This window comes from Pseudomyrmex gracilis, unplaced genomic scaffold (assembly GCF_002006095.1).
Source record: "Pseudomyrmex gracilis isolate BER0280 unplaced genomic scaffold, ASM200609v1 scaffold_7, whole genome shotgun sequence".
Taxonomy (NCBI): Eukaryota; Metazoa; Arthropoda; class Insecta; order Hymenoptera; family Formicidae; genus Pseudomyrmex; species Pseudomyrmex gracilis.
Genome location: NW_018020591.1, coordinates 484,149 through 502,901, shown reverse-complemented (window position 1 = coordinate 502,901; position 18,753 = coordinate 484,149). Strand labels below are relative to the sequence as shown.

General features: G+C 43.6%; 1 protein-coding gene and 1 non-coding gene across 5 annotated transcripts in view; one reads left to right on the top strand and one right to left on the bottom strand.

Annotated features, from left to right (window-relative positions):
* LOC109859330 (sestrin homolog) overlaps nt 1-18,753 on the top strand; it is a 171,636-nt gene that overhangs the window by 120,196 nt on the left and 32,687 nt on the right. The gene's annotated exons all lie outside the window — the stretch shown is intronic.
* Nucleotides 4,965-5,037, bottom strand: Trnaa-agc. Its single transcript has one exon. It is a non-coding gene; the product is annotated as a tRNA-Ala (tRNA).

Genomic DNA, 18,753 nt, shown 5'->3' with positions numbered 1-18,753 from the left:
AATAATACCGCGCGGAGTTTATATCGGAGTTGAGAAACCCGTGTGGATTTTTATAGCGAGGATCCGATTTTACGACCCGATCGATTGTCGCGAGAGATTGCCCGCGAGAGGAGGAACCCGGCGCGCGGAAAAACTTATGTCACCTTTGCGCGAATTTCGTTTTACGAAACGCGTTCTTTTCAACTGTTACTCCGCCTTTTTTTTTTTTTTGACAATTGCTCGTCCTTACAAAGTTTCACGACCATCGTTCGTAATATATCTTTTACGTCCTTCCCGTCCCGTCGCCGGGACGTAGTAAGACTCTCGTTAATAAGTCCGGTATAATCGTGACATCTGTACAAGGCCTCCTACGCAATTAGATCTGGAAAATAAATTTCTCTCTAGCCCGTAGCTAGACGAAATTTGTCGACGACGACTTTATGGCCGCTATTGTTTGACCGAATTCATGATTTAACGCGGCAACACGGTTCTCGTTCTCACGTCGTTAATGTTATACACCGGATTACAAACGTGAGACGCACACACGCGCGCGCGCGTCTGAGCTCATGTATGTGTGTTACATATATATATATATATATATATATATATACACACAAACAATATCCTAGAAACATTCGGTAGGTTTTATAGCTCGACGAGGAGGACAAAACGTGGCACGGGGTCCCGGATTTAATTTTCGTCGGGAGACACAAACCCTCGTCGCGCGCAAACCAATTTATCGCGATATAAAATTCGTCCGCGCGGATCAACTGCATGATCGCGATAGATCATTGATCGCGCGCGCGCGCGCGCGCGGCGAGGGGAGCTTACGCGCACATGTGTGTGCGACGTGTGTGTGTGTGGAGACGAGGGGAGAAAAAAAAAGCGTACATACATTGTTAGATACAGAGAGAGCTCGGGTCGTTTTACGACCCGACGTCCAACCGCTGACGTCCTCGTCACCCCGCGGTCTTCACGCTTCCTCGGTAAAAGACATACCGGAGAGATCTGTATCCGACTTTTGCGACCCTACCTCCTCCTCCTCCTCTTTCGTGCGCGCACACACACGCTCGGCAAGCTCGTCGTTTCTTTCCCGGCGAGTTTTCCCTTAATTTATCGGCGCATAAAAGTCGGACGGAGAGCGCGGTTACGAGGCAGCTCGCCATTGATCCCGCAGATGATGCCCGCGCGCCGTTGTCGGTCCCGGAAGCGGCGAATATATATATATATACACACGCACATCGGGGAGGGAGAAAGAAATGCGACGATTACGATGCGATACACAGCGTCTCGTTGACGCGCGAGTCTCTGTCGGTCGCGACTGGCGATTTGATCGTCGCTCGATTGAACGAGAACCGACTTTTACTTACTTAGGGCGTCGCCGAGGGTTTCATCCCCCACTTTCTCTCATCTCGGAGATCTCTCTTTCTCTCTCCTCTTCTCTTCTCTTCGACGCGAAGTTTTTGGCCTCGATCCTTCGAATATCTTGAAAATTGCGCACCGAGAGTGGAGGATAAAAAAAAAAAAAAAAAGAAAAAAGAAAAAAGAAAAATCCGAGCGAGCAAAATTTACTTCAAACGAGAGGGAGAATTAATAATTTAAAATTCTGCAGAGCGGAATTCATTAGTCACGTAATTGTCCACTCGGAAAAACAAGCCCGTTGACCTCCTCTGGATTTATCTTCAACAATTGTAGCTAAAGAGACGTCCAAGGGTGTGGAACATCCCGCGGGGAAGCGAATTGGCTTTTTGCGAATTACACGTTTATTACATCCCCCGAAGGAAAATTAGCGCAATTATTTTCGTCGGTATATAGCTCTCGTCGCGGCCATCGAACAATTTCCCGAACGAACAAACGCCTGGGAAATTGCGCGCGCGCGCGCGCGAACAAAGTCGTTTCTTTTGTTGCGGACTGGTGTTACGGTAATAAATAAGGACGTGTTAATTCGAGCAAACTCGCCCGTACACGAAACAGCAGGAAACTCGTGGAATTTTTGGCGAATCCCATTACACCGTTTCTCCTCCCCTTCTCTACTTTTTGGCGGAGAAGGAAAGGAAAAGACGCAAGTTTTCTCGTTAACCAGCCCTTTGCGCGGCCGGGAGCGGAGCATTGTCATGGGAAGGAAACTGGTACGAGTGAAATTCCAAGGAGTTTCGCTCCCCGACGACGCGCGGCGAAAATAAAGCTCGGAAAACTTGACAACGCAAACTCCTCCGCCGGATTCTTCCTTCTCTTTTTCTCCAGTTTCTCGCTCTATCTCTCGTTTCCATTCTCTCTCTTTCTCTCTCTCACTTCTTTCTCTCTTTCTCTCTCTCTCGAGTTTGTTTACGCACTCGCGCGAGGTGCTTGTTTGTGCCGAATTGCGCGAGTGGAAACCTCGAAGCGACGTGCAGATAACTCCGTGGCGTTCGTTAATCGAGTTGCAAGGCGCGCGCGCTTGTTTTTTTTTTTTTTTTCCGCGCGCATACACACAGACAGAGAGAGAGAGAACGTCCCGCGACGGAAATTTTCTCCGAGTTTCGAGATGGTAATGTTACGCGCGAAGCTTCTCTCGATGATTTACAGGAGTGTCTTACGCAACACTCGCGGATTTCTAGAAAAAAACAGTCTCTCGTCGCATATCTGATGTTATTACCTCATTACAAATGCATAACTGATAAGAAACATCGTATTCTTCTTCTTCTTCTTCTTCTTCGCGTGTGCGGCCGATCGTGTTGTCGACTGTTTGTTCGCGCTCTCTCGCGTTGCGTTTCAACGCGAGAAAATCGCGCTTGTTTATCGCGCTAAAATGTGTGTGCGGTGAGAATGCGCTTCTTATCAACAATTATGTATGTTTTGCACGGAAACGTCGCTAACGTTTTATCTCTCGTCTGTGTCGCTTCGTAATTGCGTTGTTTTTTTTTTTTCTTACCAAAGATTCCGGCGGCGTAACCCGAGAATAGAATTCTCGTGACTTTGATTCGTCATTGCTCAATTCGAAATTGAGTGACAAAAATATTGTCGCAATATCGTATATCTCGCGAGACACACCCTGTTCTCGCTCGCGAATCGAAAACGAATTGCGAGCATCGTTTTCGATTTGCGTCACTCGAGCTAGTCTCTTTATCGCGTTTTTCCCCGCGTAATTTCGGGAGGAAAGATTATTTCTTTTTCCGATGCAACACGCGCGCGCGCGCGCGCGCGGCAGATCCGCGTTTCAAGATTGCGCACACGGCGACGGCAATGTTTTTTCGAAACGCGAATAAAAACAATTGTTTCCAGTGAAATATGTTTCTCGCAGGTGTTCGCGGGATTCGATCGTAGTATCGAAAATAAAAATGTGAGGCGCGCGCGAGAGGAGAGATTACGTGTGGATTTGCGCCAAATTTGCACAGATGCAAATCCGGATTAACGCGACTACACACAACGCTGACTCCCTGTCTTTATTCCTTTCCTCATCTGCAATTTATATTGTATCAGGTGATATCGCGGCTTGTTATCGAACTGCAGCAATTAAAAACTGTTTCGAGGCGCGAGATGCGTTCACGTAAACAGATTATATAGACACCCGTGAGCCGTGAATTTGCTACGCGTTACGCAAACAAGCAGACGAGTTATTGTTCAAGACCGCGTTCTTAAGTGCGAGCTAGAAAAAAAAAAAAAAAAAAAAAAAATACTTATCGTCGATCGCGCGAATATCTCGCGTGTATCGAAGTCGTCGGGACAAATCGCAAATCACTCGACGGAATCTTCCGCCCGGGAGATCTTTCTTTCCATCCGTCATCCCCGCTCGTAAACACGACACCGCGCGAAGAACAAAGCTCGCGCTCGCACAATTCTTGGCAACATTATGCAATGACACCGTGACCGCCGTCACGTACATCCAGAAAGTTCGTCGCGCGCGAGGCGACTTCGGCCCGCTTTAAATTCGAGTGTCACATTAAACGAGAATTTACCGCAGGCGCGACGTCTTAATCACAAAAGTTTTACGACTTTGGAGAAAACTGCTTATACAATTTGTAATTTATGCGATTATTATTATTATTTTTTTTTTATTTATTTCAACTTAATTTACAAACTCGCGAGCGTTACGATCGTTCGAAGTTGACGTAGATGAGAAACAACAGAGCGATTTTAGAGGTGTCGCGTGACAACACACACCGCGCGAGGGTGATCGCGCGCGTCAAACGCAACTCTCGTCAATCGGAGCGGAGAAGCGATAACGCTCATTCGTTTTGTCAGCGAATGTCCAATAAGAAGCACGTTTATTCTCGTCGTTCGTTTCTCCGACGACGACCCCCGTCGTCAATAATATAAGAGATATACTTATACGACGCGCGATGAAACAAGTCGCGGAGATAATGCGCCGGAGACCATGATTTTTCTCGTTACGATCGTAACGCTTTCTCGCGCGCATCGTCAAAATTACACGCGGATCTCTCGCGACGAGAGTGTGTATTGTTCGTACGATGCACATAGCCGCGGGAAATCAAATCGCGCACCTGTGCGTACAACGTGATGCCCGCAATCACGTCGGAATTGCCGCTCCGGTATACCGTTACCGAGCGCGCGCGCGCGCGCGCACTGTATTTTGCACTTCCCGTATAACACACGGTGTGCGCGCACTTATTCATCTCTCCGCGTGTAACAGGAAATTCGAGTCTCTCTCTCTGTCTCTCGCTCTCGAGAAAATCTTTCGAATCGTCCAATAACGCGATCGTCCCGTAATCGCATCGAAAGACGTGTGTAATTCTCGCGCTCGCGTATTACCACGTCGCTGTCTTTTCTCCACCTGTATATCACCGGAGACCTGTTACACATTTATTGGAAATAAATATCCAATAAAATCCTCTGAATGTCCAATAATAAAGTGTAGGATATATATATATATATATATATTTATAGACAAAATTGCGATTTTCCACGCGCGCATCGCACGATTTCCTTCCTATCTCTTTCGAGTAAAAAAAAAAAAGAAAAAGAAAAAGAAAAAAAAAAAAGAAACGTGGAGGCGCCGGGTATCGATCCCGGTACCTCTCGCATGCTAAGCGAGCGCTCTACCATCTGAGCTACGCCCCCTTCGCTCAAGCGAGCGGCGAGATTGCCGGTATATAAGTGTAACACACACCGCGCGCACCGGTTTTGCGCTTTCTTCGCGCAATGTGCGTCTCACGTGTGTGTCTCTCGAGAGACACTTGGGTGTGGGAGAGACGTTTGAACACGTACACACATCGGACGCAGAGCAGGTTTTTTTTTTTTTTTTTTTATTCCGCGCCGATATCATACGACCGCTGTAAGATCCGCGCGTTTAATTCGCGCTGAGGTACGGCATTTTTTTTCTTGGTTTTTAGAAACTGACTTCGAGCGAGATTCTGTTTTTTTTTTTTTTTTTTTTTTTCGAAGACTCAACGGTAATGCGAGAGCGTCGGTGAATCAACAGCGGAAAAACGCGCGTCAAAAACACAACACACGGTAAAATTGATAAGAAATCGTTGCCTCGTGCTCGTCGTTTTAACGTAAATATTGAACGCTATAAAACGAACATAAATGAGACCTATTGTCTTTCTAAAGGAATTATCAGTTTTTTTTTTTTTTTTCGTGTTAGTCATTGATGAATCACCGGTAATATGTGTCAGATCGTTGCACTTGCAATTAGCCATGCATCGCGGCACGAGAGAGACTTGCGCAACGAGATTGTGCGCCTTCAAAACGCGCGCATCGTAAAATATCGCAAAACCGGTTTTTAAACTTTCTTCTTTCAAAATTCGCCGCGTTTATAATTGCCGCGTTCAATGAAACAATCGGGGAAAAAAAAGGAACGTCGCTCTCGTCTTATTGCGTTCGTTTTGTGCGAAACCGACCGCGTTGGTTTTTGCCTTTTCCACCTTTCTCAGTTTTCCTCGCTATTTTTTTTCTTTTTTCTTTTGGCTCTTATTAATAACGACGTTACGTTCGCGCGAAACGAACATTCATTGTCCCGAGTGGAAATAACGTGCGGCCGAGCTCTCGTCGGGGAAATAAATTAACGGGACGCGGGAAGGGGGAGGGGGAGGAAATAAAAATCATCGTACGACACGTGTGTGTGTGCGCGCGCGCGCGCCTCGGCTTAACGTCCCGGCGGCCTATAAAAGCTATTATTATCGCGATAACATACAGTACGAAATAATAAGAAACATCGTGCGCTCACGATGATTCACTTTGTGTCTATAATCTAAACGCTAAGCTTTTCACACATTTTAATCCAGAAATTTCTTTACTCGCGCGCGGATTAAATCAAATAACGCAATTCTTTCATTCTCGTATGAACGTTTTTTTTCTTTTTGTTTTTACGGTATATACGTACAAAGGAGCTTTTATTGATGTGTGCGCTTGTAAAAGAAAATTGCACACTTTTTTCCAAGAATGAATCTACAAATAATTGACCATCTCTGACGTGACGTTGTTTCTTCGCGCGTCGTTCAAACCAGAAGCTAAGATCCTTGTCGTTTATCGTGACATGTCACGTGTAAAATTGTCAGAATTGATAACTTTTCCGTTCGACAAAAACAGACGCGAGGCAACAGGCGCGAACCGAATCTTTCTCTCATTTTAATAACAAATTTCTTACTCGGTATCATTTTTTTTTTTTTTTTTGGAACCGGTGGAATTATAATTTGAACGTGCTTTGTGCCCGCCCAACACACACGTGTGTTCTCGTTTACGATTCGTTCCTTTTTCCGCGCTTCGCTTCTCTCCGTCGTGCGACATAAAAAAAAAAGAAGACAGAGAGCCGCGCACACCAGGCCGCGCTAACGAACCTTTGTCGCGTATGTACATACGTAGTATGCGGTAGCGATTTTACGATTCCCGGTAAATATAGCCGTCCACCGCTGTGAGTTCTCTTTCTTTCTCTTTCTCTCTCTCTCTGTCTCGCAGCGTGACGTCGTAACAAAGAGACGGCGGCTCGCGTCGTCGAAAATTGCACATCCTCCTCTCTCCCACACGCTCGCGATCTCTTCCGGAAAATCCAACGAAACCGCTTCTGTCGTTTGCTTTCTTCCCCTCTTCTAGGGGCGCGAGAGAGAAATCGCGTGGTCTCCGCCGGTCACGTGCACGTCCGTCACTCGCGCACACACAAGCGTTTTTTTTCCCAAACTGCAAGTATGTATCTCCGACAGAAAGATACTCCATTTTCCACGAGCGCTCTTCTCCTCGCCGTGTCATACTCGACTCCGGGATCGATTTGTCGATTCTCTCTCAGAGCGCTCAAAATCGCTCTCGCACGTTTTTCTCGCAAGTTTACTTGATTTATTTACGCTTTTGGCATAATGTTTTACGTGCGAGAGTACTCGCACTCTCGGCACAAACAACAAAACACGCGCGACGCACGCGTGGAATTTCCGAAAGATTTTTATTGCTAAAAAAAGAAAAGCAAAAACAAAAACAAAACAAAACTCGTGATAGCATCTTGAGTGATAACGTTTATACCTGACCCATATCGCGCGATAAGATGCAAGTCATGCAAATGTGTGTTGAATAATTCAGATCGTAGATATAAATTTATATCTCTGTGTGCGTGTATGTGTGTGTTGTTTTTTGTTTTTTATTAATGTGTGTTAATGGGATTTGTTTCAGCGTGTGCGGTATCGTAAGGTTACGTGTCGGTTTTATTATCACAAAACCACGACGTGGAAAAACACGTGTTTGATAAAATTTGCATCGGGTCAAATCCGAGTGGTTTTTGCGTGTTGGATTGTTTATTTATTTTTGTTTTTTTTTTCTGACGCGTATTCTTCTTCGTAATCGATGAGTGTGTTTCGCGATGAGTTGGCGAGACAGATTTGTTTGAACGATGAGACGATCCTCTAATTGTAATCAAAAAGATTCGGTGGTAAACGACAAACAGAAGAACGAGTGTTTGCGTTTATCGATTTGCTCGATGCTTTCCTCGCGGTATAAGCTCCTTAGCCAAGTAGGCGTCGTAAAAATTATCCCCGGGACCCTTTGTGTTTCCGGGGACGAAAACCGATTTCCAGGACGTTTTTATGAGTCTCGATGCTTTTTACGAGTCCGTTTGATATTGGGAATCGATCTCTCTCTCTCTTTTACTCTTCGTTTCTTTATATTTTCTTACACAATAAAAAATATTAGCGCAACGCGCACGGTTTTATTGTGGCGAGGAGGTTTATGTTTGAGGACCGCAAAGATGCAATATGCGGGAGGAATAAAAACATCATAAGCGCGCGTTTCTCTTCTCGATCGGTCAAGAGAGACCCCGGAACCCTTGAGAAGACACAGCGGGGAAAAAGACGCGTTCTGTTTTGTGTCTCCGTTTAGTTTAGGTTTTTCCGCTTTTATCGACGACAACAACGCGATGTTGTTGTTCGCATTTTATTATCCGTTACAATTTCTGCGATCGCGCCAAATCCAAATCTCAAAACCATCGATCGCACTTAGTAGCATCTGTTTTTTAATGCAACGCGATCCGATCCTCTTTGCTTAAACGATCGGGAGCGCAGACGTGCCGGCATTGTTACGCAAAGTTTTTACAACGCGAGCAGCAGTATGTGTGTGACTCATTGCCCGCTAAACGTTTTTCTTAAGCCATTTATATCGGCGACTTTGATGGGCGGTTTATTTTAGCGGAAGATTACGCGCAAGGACACACACCGAGGGATAAAGACACACGCGTGTGTGTGTGTGTGTCTGTGTAATGGACAAATGTAAAAACACACACTAATGTGTTCCAACTCCACGACGTTACGATCCCGCGAGGCGTAATGCGACGACGATGAGTCACGCGCTCTTGATATCGACATATTTATGAGAATTGCAACAACATTCTTCCACGTTTCTTGTGTAACGAGTCTCTTGCGCAATTTTATATGTAATAACAATTACAATGGTCGCGTTCCGGTCTTAAAAAACAAAAAAAAAAAACAAAACAAAACAATACACTATTGTCTGTTTCGTGAGATTTATGTAATTACAAATTATTTCCGTGATTTACGTAATTGTATAAAAATGATGTATAAATATTAATAATTGCAAACATCTATATATTTATACAATTACAAATTAATATCGTGCAATTTTTGCAACGATCGCTTCGCGTTTAATGTTACATTATCGCTCGACTAGCCGATCGTCGCTTGTATTACGATTTTTTCGCGATCGCACACACACATCTCTCTCGACTATGCAAATGGGATCTAGATGAAAAATAGCTGGAAGCTACTTATACGCGGGACCGAGGTGAGCAATATACAGTAAACGCGAATCGAATACGTCTGCAATAACATCACGTAATGCGGTGGCTGGTGTTGTCGTTTATCTTTTTTTATTTGCTGTATATCTTGTTAAAAAAGTCCGAAAGAGGAAGACAGGTTTGCGATTCATTTGTGATCAGTTCGTTAACGCAAATATATACGAAACGTTATAATTAACGGAAACAACAGATGTTGCGACGATATTTTTGTATCGGTGGCTATATATAGCGAGTGAGATACAAATTTTAAAAATCTGTACAAATATAAATATTTTTATTTATATAAGAGATATTATATTAATTCTTTGTAAACAGAGACGTCACAAAAATGACGACTCTAGTTAGACAGACTGTCTGTGAGACTCGCGCAACTTTAAAGTCGAATATCTCCGCGAAAAATCATTAGTTTTCCAATTCTGTTTTTTTTTTTTTTAAATCGAAAGTTTAAACGATTCTGCGTCGATAAAAAGAAAACAAATTGAAAAAAATCGCTAGTCTCGAAGATAGATAAGCGTTTAAGAAACCTAATTTTTACTGAAAACGCCGATGCAATTTTTAAGTGGGTCTGAGAGACCCGTGTCTGTCCGCGGAGAGTTGATATACGTGTACGAGAGAGTTAATATTCATATTTATATTATAGTTTTTAGTACAGCTTATAAGAATATATGCAGAAATAATAAGAGAGAAACTAGAAAGTGAAGTAGAGGAAAAAGAACTGTTGTTCGGAAAACCAAACAGGTTTTCAGAAAAGGAAGGTCTACATTAGATAACATTTATGTGCTGAATCATATGGTTCCAAAGGGAAAATGAAAAGGAGAAAGAAGAGAGAAAGGTCTACGCTTTGTTCATAGACTTAAAGGCGGCTTTTGATAATGTGAACGGGGAAATGCTGGATTATATTGAAAAAGAGAAAGAAATAAATGAAAAGGGATTGATAGAGAGATTGAAGAATATCTACGCAGACACAGAAGTAATGATTAGAACAGAGAAAGGATTTACGAGGAGCTTCAAGGTAAACAAAGGTGTAAGGCAGAGGTGTGTGCTGAGTCCCACCTTGTTTAACTTATACATAGCAGATCTAGAAGGTGAACCAAGAAGTAGGAACATAGGATGTATGACATTAGGGAATAATAGAATATGCACATGTCCCTATGCGGACGATATTGTTCTGCTGGCGAAGAACACAGCAGCACTTCGAGATATGATGGACACGCTGAAGAAGTTTTTAATATTTTCCTTGCGAGAAGAAGGATGTATCCTTGAGATGTAGGTCTGCGGGCGAACCTACTGACCAAACGACTCATCCGGCTTTTTCCGCTCGAACATCGTTCGCGCAAGGTAAAAGCAATTTTCGTCATTCGAGCATGAAGCCGGTTATTAGTCATCACGCCTGGTAAAGGATAGAACGAAACTCTCTTATGGTTTTCATGGCTGGTGAATCGTGTGGCGAATTAGAAGCCGCCGTGCTCCTCGCTCCGTTATAACGGAACATTGCGTAGATAGACAAAGAGAGAAAAAGAAAGAAAGAAAGAGAGAGAGCAAAACGGGAGAACGAGTATATGGGACCGAGATGACAGAATATACTTAAGAAGGCGGATACGGGAAAGTAGGAAAAGATCGTACTAATGAAGCGAAAGAGAAAGAGAGAGAGAGAAAATAAAAGAGAAATAAGCCGCAAAAAAGAGAGAGAGAGAGAGAGAGAGAGAAACGATACCAATCGAGGCTTGAGAGAGGCTTAGAGAAAAAAGGAGCTTAGCGAACTGATATAGAGCGTTGTTATGACAGAACCGAGGACAAAGACGATCGAGAAAGGGAAACCTGTTTTTTGGAAGTATTGATCATTTGGTACGTTGGACATTACCACCATCGTCGGTTTGCCTATGTGCCCTGACAGGTGATATTTTCAAGCTTCTCTTTGTCGTGGGTAAAGAGACGCGCGCGCGCCCGCCCGCCCGCTCGTGAGGAAGAGAGTTTGCGAAACCGAATAGAACGTCCGTTTACTTTTTCACGAGTAGATCGATGGACGAAAACATTTATTAAATTACCGTGCGCGCGCGCGCGCGCGCTCGCGTTGTGAAGAATCACATTGCGAGAGCGATACACAAGCGCGGGGATACACACGAAATACTTGCAATATGAAGTCACGAATTAAAGCTGATGATATCTCGTTTAAGAGAACGTGTGTAACACACGCGCTTAATTGATCGCAATCAGCTGTTTACTAAATCGTCGTCTCCGCGACACAGTCACCCTAACACAATGGGGATGGGGGAGGAAGGACGAAAAGGAAGACAATTCAATTAACCCGGTGGTTAATCCGCGGCGTCGGTTCTGATAAATATACGGAGAATAACAGCGCAGAAGTCGAGAGAAAACAGAAACAACGACGGGATCTAGTCGTCGGTAGAGCTTTCGTCATTGGTAAGAGACGAAATCGAGCGAAGGAAATTGCCGGGGCACTGAAGAGACACGGTGAGGGAGAGAAACGCACCGTATTAAGCGAACAGAGGCAGGGCGATGTATGTGATCGAGCCGTTTGAGAAAGCGAGAGAGATGATCGAGCAAATCGGTGGAGTTGATAGAGAAGAAGGAATAGAGAGAGAAAGAGAGAGAGAGAGAGAGAGGGAGAGAGAGAGAGGGAGAAAGAGGGTCGCACATGTGGAGTTGGTCGTTGCGGGGGGATCACGAAAGGGGGGCATCCTAGCGACGGGTCTGGTAATATCGTATGGCAGTGTGTTGTAACGAGAGAGGCGCTTTCCCCGGTCGTTGACCCCTTCGCGCGCTTCCAATACTAACCTCGCCCAAAAGTGTGTTCGCTGCTTCCTCCCGAGAATACGAAATAATAGAAACTTCTCACCGCACGGCGTTCTCGTTCGAGAGAAGATCCTTCGAGTGGAAATCGTGGCCGGGCAACTCGATCTAAAATATCATTCGCGTCAATTATCGATGTCGATATTTTTCGTTATTCTTCGTTGTTTTATATATAGAGAGCAGAATTTTTTTATTTTTTTTTTAACGACGAGGAACGTTTGAAATCAAAAATTATTGACGGTGCGCTAATTTATAACGATCGCAATTTCGATTGCACTCTTTTTTTTTTCGATTCGATATAAATTTATACGGACACACACTCTCGTGAGAATATCCCCTTCGACGAGAATTAATCTATTTATCTATCCATCTATCCGATAATCTAGCCTGTCGATTCTCGCGCACGAAACGCGTTTCCCGTTCCGCGAGCTCTTCTCGGGAAGAAGCTCCCGTACAATATCGACCGCGGCCTTTCGTTTCATGTACGCCGTCTATTTCGCGAGCGTGAAAAGTTGAGTGCTCTCTCTCTCTCTTTCTCTCTCTCTGCGCTTACGTGTGCATCAAAAAATACGCATCGTCGCGACTCTAATCGCTCGACTTCCTGCGATTGTCATTGGCGTACCAGCTGAATGACATCTCGACATACTCGATACGGAAATGCAAATCCGAATGTGTGCCACGGCGGCTATCGCGGCAAACCGACGTCGCGTTCCACGAAAATCGGACGTCGTCGTCGTCGTCATCGGTATCGAGTGACGCGCAAACACCGCCTTTTTTCCGAGTTTTTTTCCTCCCCTGTGGCCGAACTAATCGAAATCCCGCGAAAGTTTTTTTTACGCATTTCGTCTCGATTTCCCCGCGGCCCCCATCGGGAACCGATCCGAACGGACTACGAGACGCTCGATGTTTATTATCGCTGACTAAAAATCGCTGAGATCGCGGCAATCGAATCGGATGTGATGATACCGAGCGCGCGCTCTCTCTCCGTTCGTTTTACGACGAACGCCGCGAATGTATAGTCGCTCCGCGCCGGTGGTGGTTTATCGTTCGGATTATGGACGTGTACGGGGGTATATGTGTTACGTTCCTCTCGCGGCGACATTTCGGGGCTCGTAACAAAGACTCGTTAAAGGGCTCGCGGAAATGAAGGGTCGGCGCGGTTCTCTCCCTTCATTTTGCAGTATCCTTCGGAGACAAAGGAAGAAGGAAAGTCGGGAGGTAACCCGCGCACATCCACACACTCGCGCATATCCCACCAATTCTCTCCGACGAGAAGGGGAGAGAGAGAGAGAGAGAGAGATGTGGTTTTCATTGATCCCAACGTTTACGACGCGCCGGGACTTTGTTATGTCACATGATACGTTTCCTTTACTTAATTAAATTTCAGGATCCACTTCTCGGGGAACTTCTGCGTCGCGTTTATCTTTGGACTCTCTTTCTCACTCTCTCTCTCTCTCTCTCTCTCGGTCAAAAAGTCGAATTTCAAGTTTCGCGATCTCCGTTTTATCGGGGAAGTCGGTTTTTTGTCTTTTGTTTTTTTGCGTGTTGACGACGACTTTTCTGGCGAAGAGAGATTAATGTGTATCGGTTTTGCGAATTGGTACGCGATGTATAGCGTAAACGGGCGCGGTGTTGCGAAATATCAGAAGTGTGGTGAAAGTATATCATTAGCGAAATACGTGTTCGAGCGGCGATAGTTGTACGAACGTTGTAGTAGTAGTAATAGTAGTAGTAGTAGTAGTAGTAGTAGTAGTAGTAGTAGTACTAGTAGTAGTAGTAGTAGTAGTAGTAGTAGTAGTAGTAGTAGTAGTAGTAGTAGTAGTAGCAGCAGCAGCGATGTAGATAGCTTATCAGCAATTCAGAAATTACTTTTATAAATATTATTTGGGTCACACACACACACATACACACAGAGATTACACGCTTGCCGCTTTATTGCCGGAATACGATTATTTATTTTATTGGGCTAATACGAGTCGTCTCTCTATTGCGCAAGCGTGAGAGTGATGCATCATTTTTTAATTACAAATTAAATCACGATTGTTTGAGCGCACACACGAAATTCGCGAACAACGTGCGAGCGGGCGAAAAATGTCCTTCGGCCCTTAAATTAACAACATCGACGATTATGCGCTTAATCGACGAGAAACGATAACATCAGGGAATATATTTCTCTGTTATATTGTCGCTGTCGCTAGTCGCTTTGTGCCGATAACCAGATGCGCTCGATATATTTAGAACGGTTAGTACCACTGTTGCTAAGGCATCAGCTGATCAGACCGGCCGCCTGAGTGCGGCAGGACCGTCTACTTTAAAAGGTCCGCCACTTGTTTCGCCTCGTCCCGTTTTTAAAGCTTTTTCTCATCTCTTCAACTCGGAAACATTTTCGAAATATGAAATTGATGTCCTACGTAAAAGTGATGCCTCCGATTTTGCACCGATTTTGCGCTGAGACTCGCGTGCCTAGAAAAATTCTTGATTAAAAATCACAAATGGCTCCGAGCGTGTCTCATTAACGAAGTACTTGCAATTTTTTTTAAAGTACTTTTTTTAATTTAATGAGGAAGTTTAAATACATATTTTTCTCTTTTTTTATATATATTCAGAGAGAAATCTAGAAAAATATATATATGCGCGAACTTTAAGTGGAAGTGTATTTTAAATTCAAGGTTATTGGATGTTTATGTATATTAAGCAAAGAGAAAGCGCGCAAGATAAACGATGTGGGAGGGATCCGATTAGCGAGTTTAGCGAATCGGGGACGAAATTTTAGAAAATCCCCCTTTTTCGCCCTTGCGGTACAGCCCTGCTCGCGACCAATGAGAGACGCGTGAGCCGGCGTGCGTTTCCCCCTCTCTCTCCGAACGTCCCTCACCCGTTAAACCCCCACCCAAGTGTTCGACCGGCAGCCGGCCAGATGATCGGAGCCTCGAGCTGCTCTGAGACTTGCGAGGGTAACGTGTTGGGCACAGTCAGTTAGTAACCGGCAGTCGTCAAACGTGGACCATCCTCTCGTGATTGTTGTTCCTCTCGCCCGCCGTGTTCGTAAAAATATGCTCAGCGTAACCTCACGATCTCGCTCAGAGTTTTTTCGCGATTATTAAAAACTAGTACACGCGACAAAAATTTTTCTCACGCGCGATTCCGCCTCGCGACTTCCGGGAGAAGACACCCGAGAACCTTGTGATATATATATATTATGACTGGTAATAACCGCATCGCGGTACATCTTCTATTCGCTGCTTGTTGTACTTGTATTATTAGTGACAACCAACGGACGTGTCGCGTCGAAGCCGATCCGACGAATCGCCGGTGATAATTGCGCGGTTTTTGTCTCTTTGATCAAAAAAAAAAAAAACGAAAAAAAAATCACAAAAAAATACAACAAATTTCTCTGCAACGGGATCCCGTGACCGCATTTGTCGAGGAAGAGAAGGAGCGTTTTCAGGGACGGGTTCCGTTGTAGTTGACAGGCACTCGAGGTCGATCTGGGTAGTGTGTCTATCAAAGGCCGTCAAAATTCCTATTGCCGGCGAGAACGACCCGCACCCGGCTACGGCGGATACGATCGCCAGTACCGCCGACATGGGCAGCATGGGTCAGATTTCCAGTGAGCTTTCTGTACCTTTTTCACCGGCTGTTTTCCTTAGCCGGTTTTTTTTTTTTTTTTTTTTTTTTTTGGTTTTTTTTTCAATCGAAAAAGCTTTCCGCCGTTGTGTGCGCAAAGTCGGGCCTCGCGCTGTCATCTGGCGGATGTCAGACACGTCACGCCACCCGAACGATCGATTTTTGACGATCCGACAATAAGCGGAGCGAGAGAAAATCTCGAAAATATCGAAACGCCCGAGAGGGCGTTTCGAAGCCTCCCCGCGAGATGATGAAATCGACGATGTACACACGCGGCCACTCGCAACAAGTGGAAAGTTAGTTCCTCAAAGAGGATCGTTCGGGAGAGATTCGGGAGAGATTCTTTTTAGAGAGAACCAGAAGCGCGCACGTCTGGATCTTACCCGGTTTTTCCAGAAACTTTCTTTCACGTGCACAATGTGCCGAGAAAAACTTACTCTCTTGCTGCTAAACGCGTTTTTTCTATTGAAAAAAAAAGCGCTTTCAGATAATCCCTTGCAATTTTTTTTTTTTTTTTTTCCGTTTGCGTATTATTTGCAACATTTACGCGCGGTCTTATCTGTTATTGTCGCGTTTAAGCGACTTTAAAACTAGATAAACGAAACGACACATGATGAAACTACAGATTGCTTTACGAAAATTGTCGCGCGATTTCGTCATGATTGCAATTGTAATTTTGTGTTCATTTTTACGGTATTAAAAAAAAAAAAAAGAAAAAATCTCGTTATTTCTCTCGCGTTTATTTTCGAGCGTAAAATTGACGAGTGAGAAATAAAAAAAAACTCAAAGTTTGCTCTCGGAGAAAAACGATTCTTCTCGGACGACACACAGATCTGTGTGTTTGAAAAATAATTCCTTCTCCCTGTACTCAGGGGTAGAGAAAGAACATTCCGTGACAAAAAACAACACACTCTTTCGATTCCGTGTCGTCCGATTTCTTTTCTCGAGGACGCGCCACGTGCACCCGGCACGCATACGGAAACTCACCGAGACCTTACTTGGCTCATCGGCAGAAATAGAGTAACAATAACGTGTTGGTAAGAGAGAAGCGTCCGAGTGTGGAATCGCGGAGGGGAGCCCCCGGGTCGTGCGCGTGAGAGAAAGAGGGTTGCTCGTACACGCGAGAGAGAGAGACGGGGGAAAACGAAGTCGCGTGATCGCATTTAACGTCACCGGTAGTATAGTTGGGGAAGCCTTTAAGATTTAACAGCGCGACGAAGATCGCGACGATTCTTCTCTGTTTCACGTTTGTCTCATTCTACAAGTTGAATAAAAAAAATATGTAAAACTGTTTTTTTTTAACGGTGATTTCAAAACAAATTTTCTTGTCATTCCGTTCTGCGACAAAGAGAGAAACGAAAAATCTTGATGATGTGTCAATTCTGAAAATTTCGTACAATAGATGTTTCTTCTTCTCAACGAGATCAACGATCGCGCGCATCATTATCTCGCGTCGAGATAAAGTCTCGCGTGATTCGTCACGAAACCTTTTCTTTTCGGTTTGCAAAAAAAAGAGAATCCAAAAAGATTTCTCCTTTTGTACTGACTCACTCAACTCCGCGGGGAAACTTATAGAAATTCAGATATGTGGTATTGATCCGAAACGATAAGGCGAGAGAGATTTTCTTAGCTGTGTGTGTAGTATAGATGCGAATCGGTTAGGTTCTGTTCTTACATAATACACGTAGCGAAGTATGTGTGCCAGCATAGACGAAATTTGGCATATGTCGGGAAAAAGCTGGACGCGATGCAGTCGTATAGATGCGAGAGATAAATAATCGTTTTTAGGGAAAGAGATTGATTACACTTCGTACGACGATTATTCAGATGTAAATGTTCTCTTTCGAATGCAGATGTTCTGAAAAAAATAATCGATCACACACATGTTGGTTTGCAAAACACAAATGCAAAAAAAGAAATAATAAAAAAAACTTGTAGTTTCTGCAAACCATTTTTTTTTCTTTTTTTTTTTTAAAGATGGTTAAAACACTTTTGCTATTTATAATCGAGAATAAATTTTGTTCCAAAATATACAAAATATTATCTTAAATTTTATTTTAAATTAAATTTTATTCTAAAATATACAAAATCAGAGATATAAAAATTCCAACTCCCATTTCCGCACGATCTACTCGATTTTGTCTCTTCGTGAATTTTACGCGACTTTCATAACACTCGTCACACCTTTCTTTGCGAGATCTGGGAATATTATCGGCGATAAAACGCATACGCGACGAATATACAAACTTTGTCGACCTCGCGATTAAAATCTAAATTTCTTTTTTTTTCTTTTTTTTTTTTTTGCGCACGATGACGAGTAGTGTTCTATCTCGAACAAGTAGCATGCGGAATAATTATCTTCCTCATTTGAACAAAGAAAATATACAAGCTAGTCGAACTCCGGGATTGTCGCGCTTAAATCACGGGTGTTTATTACTCGCCATGTGCTCTCTGATAAGCAATCGTGCTGCCTTGGTAATCAGTTGATAATGATAAACGATCATTAATTCAATCTCTCATTCTCTCAACAACACCGTCTTTTTCTTTTTTTTTTTTTGTTTTTTTTTTTTAATACTTTCATCACGTAAAGTGTGAAAAAAATTAATTGAAGCTTATATAAATTAGTGATGCAACCAACAATTTGTTGCAACAGAAGAAATAAATTTACGAAGATACGAGCTAAGAGATAAATTGTGATTTCATTATTGTTTTTTTATTCTCTTATTAATTTAAATGCTCACTCGGTTTTCGAAATGTTATTATTATGCGGGCTCGTCATTGACATCCACTTTTTACGTGCAATCTATTTTGAAAGTAGTGTGTGTTACACAGCTATCTACAATAATTGCAGTTATCTGTAATTTAATGAGGGAATTATTCCGCCAAGTTTTTGCAGATAATGTGTAAGTTTATTTATTTTAACTACGTTCTCTGAGGATTTGCAAAAATTTCTCGTAAACAGAGTCCGCATAATGTATTCATCATCCCTATCTGGTATTACGACCACGCTCGCAAAAAATTGCCACGAATTCTGCCCGCTCTTTCTTCTGCGTATATATTTAAAAAGCAGCTGTGTGTTTTCACATAACTCGTTCTTCCATAATAAACGC